We start from the raw sequence: 6699 nt of genomic DNA on the forward strand, positions 1-6699 counted from the left end.
GGTCTTATCCTCTTGAGATCAGAACACCATAAAAACCTACTTTTTTCAGCAGCTGTTGGAATATTTTAGCCTGGAACAAAGCGATGGTCAAAATCCACTCATTACAAAAAGAAAGGAAATCATTTTCCAGCCTCACGCCAATCATGCTTTTTCACCCAGGAAGGAAACAAAAGAATCCATCCCCCCTCATACTTATTTAGAGGTCCAATTGAAGGCCCAGAAACTATAGGTGAGCCTGCTGCCATATGAAGAAGAACCGTCATATGGCCAACACATTGCATTCCTGTACAGGTCAACTGCTGAAAACATGGAGCGAGATCAGACGAGATGCAAAACCCAACAGCCAACAAAACAGATTTTTCAACCAGTCTGGAAATAAATGAGCTGCGAAGAAACGCACTGAGGACTAGACTAATGCCAGGATTAACAGTGTCATGGCAGGAAAAAGAACTGAATAAAGAACTGCTGTCATATTTAGGTTATGGCTTAGAACAGGAATCACCAACACAGTGCCCGTGGGCACCAGGTGGCAGCCGCATCTTTAGATGTAGTGTTTGCATGTTCTCTGCTTGTAGCGCTATTCTGAACAATAGTTTCAGTTTAGTCTCTTTATTATTAATCCATGTATGAAATTTATTGAGGAGCAAAAAGGGATTCCTTGTGCACCCGAATCAGTAAATCTCTGAAAAGAACTTGGTGAAATAAGGCAAAGATGAGCAATGTCTCCATCATGGTTTTGAGTTGGGGAAAAAAAAAGTTTAGTTTCAATTCCCTGGATGGTAAAGACAGAAAATCACAAAGAAAGAGAATGAGAGCGCCTCAGTGCTTTCCAGAGGCTGCATACTGTTTCTATTAACTCCTGTGAGAATAAGGCAGCTGCTCGCCCCATGAGGTCATCTTTCAGGCTTGGATCAAGAAATCATGTCTGTAACCCCCTTCGGTGTCTAATCCAACACTAATAAGACAAGTCTGATGGGTGGATAAGTGACATTTATCTGCATTGTGGCGTTCGTAATCTGTTGGTAAAGCCTGGACGTTGTCCTGTGAATCCATCAGTGACCTGCTGGATCAGAACTGCTGTGCTGGGCTTTCAAAAAAGTGAAGTCAGAGCAGAGGGGAGAGTGGGGCCAACCTGTCTGTAATTGGGCCACAGTGGCTTGTTAAATGCAGTAGTTTAGAAGGAGAAAGAGCACAGACACATTTCGAAGTAAAAGAAAGAAAGTTTGGCTGTAGTGTGAGTGTTAGGGTTAGGGTTAGGGTTACGTTAAACGCATCTGTAGACTGCAACTCTATGGATACGGAGCGCCGCCATTGGCCAGTTTTGGTAACGTGATAGGTGCACCACGTGACTTAAAGTTCTGTGTAGCTCATATAAATTTTTAGCTACCCCGTTAACCCTTTTTTTTTTGCCCTAACGCTAACCGTAACTCTATCCCCATCCCTAACCCTAACTGTTACTGTAACTCTATCCCTAACCCTAATCGTAACTGTAACTCTATCCTTAACAGTAAAATGTTTATTTTTGTTGAATGTGCCGTGTTGAATATGATAAATCGAAAAGAAAAAAAAATGTGTAAAACGTGGGATTCAAACCCACTTCAGCAAAACCCACAATCGCAGTGAAAGCGGCACCTTAGACCACTAGACTATCCTGAAACAGGTACATTGTGCTGATGTAGAGATTAGAGAAGCTCTGGAAACGTAGCTATAGTCCCAGGGGCAACAGCTACGTTTAACGGACCTCCAGACACTTCCTACTTTATTTACCAAAAAATAAGAAGACTACATATTACTCTGGGTTGTAAGAAATTAAGTGTGGCCCATCTGCTGTAGAGGGATTTACCAAATGGTCCAAATCTTGTTTAGCTCTGGCACAGGAAACTCATCTGCCTTCCTTATGCTAACGCTACATAGCATCCATCTTACATCCAGATGGTTTATATCAAAAGCCAAGCATAAAAGCATTTTCATTCAACTAAACCTCAGGATAAAGTTGATAGCCCATAAAAAAAGTACTTCATAAGTAAAGTTAAGGAAAGCCAAGGAGGTATTAAGGGGAATGGTTGGTCATAGAGATGCACATGATAGCACTAATGAAACCTGATTGATATTATTGAAATTCACTGTCTTAATTAATTTGTGTAGATCAACACTAATAGTGTTTAATGCATTACATTTGCTCCAGTATTTCTACTTAAAGTGTAAGTACACCCTAAGGTTTTTGCTGACCTGCCACGAGGGGGGAATTCAAAAAATGCCTTGATTATGAGCGTTGCGTCCTAATTAAGACACGCCCAGTCACAGTAGCCCCGCCCCCACAGCGCTGCACAGTTCCACATGGATCAATCAATGCTCAATGAGAGTTGTGATAGGAGGTAAACAGTCCCTCCTCCCATTTTTCATAGGGGAGGCGGGGCCAACAGTGACGGTTAGTGATGTCACTGATCCGAAAAAACGTCACTGATCTAATATCAGCCAATAGGAAAATTCAATTGCAATAGCCAGCGTTCAACCCATAGAGGACAGTCACTCTGACACATTACAACTTAGACCACGTGTCAAACTCAAGGCCAAATCCAGCCATTTTCAGCATAGTAAAAATGACACAAAAAAAACATGTTTCATTGTGTAATTTACAAAATAATTCAGTTGTAAATACATCAGTCCCTCCAACTACCCATGGATACAAATTTACAAATTTCCCAGGCTTTTATCACATGATGGCAGTCATTTTTATTCTTGAATTAATTAAAAAACTATTTATTTATTTTTCAAAATCCTGCACATTTCCTCAAATTATTCAACTAAATTAAATAACAATTGATCATAATATTAAGGAAATGTAAATTAATTTAAGTTTAAAGTAACTTAATGGTTGGATAATGTTAGTCTCATATACCGGTACTTGATATGTATGTAATTCATACCTGGAAGTGAAAACTAGGGCATATTAATGTTGAAATCTGTCTTTTTCCTGCTAAATTCTGTGGCCCTCTTGAGATCAAACTGCTCTGTATTTGGCCCCTGAACTGAAATGAGTTTGACACTCCTGACTTAGACTAAAATGTGAAGAGTGGGACGAGGATCAATAAACTACATTACTTCATACCTAATCATATACTGTATGTATTCAGCAGAAAAAAAAGGGTTTACTTACACTTTAACTTTTGAATGAATTGCACGTGTGCACAAGCTGAACTTACTTACTTTTGCTCGTAACCTTAATATTATGCTTTCCATGGGAAACCTCATCACCTGCTAGTGTGAGAAGTCAAAGTGAGCTACTATAACGTCTGTTCGTTTTACAGCGGCTCCTCTTTACAAGCCCAATGTCTAACAAACACAATAGGAATTTATTTCTGATTAGCTTATTTGTGAAAAGTCTACAGTTGTTTCCAGTGGTGCTCTCGTGGATTCTTTCTTCCCTTCATGTTTTGGCTTAAACGGATCATTTCGATTTGGGTATTGAATTCTTTCTTCTTTTTTTTTTTTTTTTTTTTTTTAATTTAAGTCTTTTTGATGCAGTAACCAAACGTTAACCATGACTGGAAGAGGAATGTTCCCCTATACTGTTTAAGAAAGAAAAAACAAATCAAGCCTGAGGAGTTTCCTTTCAGCCGAACCAAGTTTCCAAACCACAAGCAAGTTTGGTGGTTTAGTCTGACAAATGTTTTGGTAAAAGTCTCAGTGCTGCTTTTGGACAGAAACTCCTCAAAATTCTCTTTTTTTTAATTCCATCTCCTGCTTTCACATAACGTGCTGTTAATGCACACACACACGCACGCACGCGCACGCACACCAGTGAAATGACATCACTGCAGTTGTATGACTAATATCCAACCTCCCACACTTATTCAAATTTCAACCTCTGTCAAGTGAAATCCCAATATTTCAACACAAAAATGAGCAGCAGCTGCATCATAAAAGATAACCTCAGCCATAAGTCGACAGGCTCAGTTAGGACAAATGACTTTCTCGTGATAAGCGTGTCTTCTGCGCACAACAAAGACATTTTTTCCATCCACAGAGCTGGTGTGTAAGGCAGCTGCTGCATCTTCCAGCTTGATCTGAGACATTAAAAAAATAAAAACTCATCTCTGTCATGACCTCATGCACATTAGTAACAAACTACTGAACTGTTCCCGCGCTGCATTTTAAAGCCAAATTCTAATTTTAAAAGCTCCTAATCTCTAAACAGAGCCAAATAGCTACAAAATACTAAGAATTATATATATATATATATATATATATATATATTTTTTTTTTTTTTTTTTTTTTTTTTACATAAATACAAATACTATTACAACATTACAAAATGACCCGTTTGCAAAAGTTTTTGTGTTTCTTGTGTCACTCCGCAAGGATAAAAGGCCGGATACACATCTGTATGTAACCCCAAAATAAACATTGTTTTGCAACAACTTTCAGTCTGTAAAATCACAGATGTGTTAGGAAGTAAATTTGGCAGAGCTGTTTAAGGGCAAACACAAGAAATGACATTAAGAATGATGTAAAAACACTTCTACGCATGCGTTTAAGGGACTCCACATCCCACAATGCAATGCGAGAAACTTTTCAATGTCAGGAAGAGTGTTTACAGTGGGAATCAAAACAATATTTCGAGCAGCAACTTTGACCTTTTACATGTTCTTTTCAAACAAATTATCTTTGATTTGTTGATCTGTGAGGCCTACACTATGTTTTTATCTGATTTTTATTTTTTATTGTCCCTAGAAGTTTTAACAAGCACATTTTCACGACTAAAGAACCTTTCTGAACATCTTCATACTGAGTGGTGTGCCTGTATTTATCCATCTCATAGGGCTCAGAGTCCTCCTCCTTTGTTTCCATGGTAACCCTGTTGACACATTAAAAGGTCATTGGGCCGGAAAATGAACTTATAAAAGTTCCCATTAAAAAATTTGCCACAATTGGGGTTAATGTGTGTATTAATTTTTTGTACCTTGTTTGCACATACTGTCAAAGGTCAACACTACATGTATGTTTTATTATTGCAATGAAATAAATGCATGTATTTTATTGCATAGTTGTGACCATCACCAGCCCTCCGAAAGGAAGAGGAAGAAAAACTTTATTAAAGGGAGGATATAGAAAGAGAGGGCAGTGTTACACCTTGGTGAGGGGGAAGGGAAGAGGGAAGAGGGAGTTAGGGTGTGACAATGGAAAGGGTGGGAAGGAGTCGACTATTTTAAGCTGAGAGTGCAACGTGATGTTGCTGTTGTGCATATTGTGTTGTGGGGTGTAATAAAATAAGCCAGTCTGGTGACAAGTGTGGAGAAACTGAAGCAGGTGACGCAGCACCAATGATTGTGGTCGTTTGAATACAGATGGTAATGTAAAGTGGGGTGATAATGTAAAAAAAAAAAGTGCTATTGGACTAATTTTGTAAATTATATTATATATTATATGTCAGCCCCTAAAGCTGATATCCAGAGTTTCTGAGAAACGTCTTGATGCCCCGCCCTAAACCGCTCCACTTCCTCTCCCCTGCATCTGCAATCTACCAGAAGCCACGCCTCTACTTTTGTGGAACATAAGGTCGCATCGGGTCACATTCATATACAGTAGGTTCATGGGTCATCAAAAATCATATTTACCTAACCCTAACCCACAGTTCCGCATTCACTTTGATTGACAGTATCCGCTACAGGAAGTCGAACCCTATTGGCTGTGCGATCACAGCACTTTTTTACATTTGTATAGGGGTCTACAGGACGATGACGGGACTTACAGTATATACATTAATGTATATGAATGACCACCGGCAGGAGTCCATAGTAAAAGACTAGTTAGGTATTTTAATGCATTTCTAAAGAATCGTACATAATCATAGATTTCTCAGAAACTCCGGATATCAGCTTTAAGTTGTAACTTAAATCAGATTATTACACAACTGACTGAAACATAGAAAGGTAGAAATCTTAAGATGACGTCACATGATGCCAGTTGTCTTTTCTCCAAACTTTCCGCCACAGTGACTGATCCTCCTCAAACTTTTAGGAATCAAAAGTGTGACATAATGACACATTTGTAATGATTTTAAGTTCTACATTCGTCTACAGATTGCCAAATTCTCAATTCAAAGGTGAAAAGTGCAGGACAAATACAGTGCTCACACTTTACATAAGATGTAAGATGATTCGTTTATTTTTCTGTCCAAATGTCTAAATGGAGGATTTTAAATTCTTCTGGGTCCCACTACGATGCATGAACCTTTTAAAAAGCCTGGCAGGTCCACCTGTTAATTTCACCATTACAACAGAAAAATTGCTTGCAGTGTTATTTTGTTTCGTGTGATTAAAATCCCTGTGGTTTCTTTTACAATTTCCTTTGATCAAATATGTTTTATTCAATAATCCTGATTTGCAATGAATGTAAATCCCTCTAACGTACAATTGTGTTTGTTTCTTCCATTCAGAACACAGCTGTGCTTTGCAGAGGCCAAGTCTGCGTGAACTGTGAATGGACCCAAAGATCGTTGGAATGCTTGGCATTTGGGATAATCCATATTATGGTTTTTTCTGTAAATGGCTCACACTGGACTTTTAATTAAGCGGTTTGTTCGACCCTGTTTCTGTGGTATGGATATGACAACTTGATGTGAGGACACAGTGTTTCCTTCATCTTCTTCTTCAAAGGTTTCATATATTAATTCGGTGGCACCAAATGGTTTTTAGG

The sequence above is a fragment of the Gouania willdenowi genome, chromosome 5 (genome assembly GCF_900634775.1).
Source record: "Gouania willdenowi chromosome 5, fGouWil2.1, whole genome shotgun sequence".
NCBI classification, from domain to species: domain Eukaryota; kingdom Metazoa; phylum Chordata; class Actinopteri; order Blenniiformes; family Gobiesocidae; genus Gouania; species Gouania willdenowi.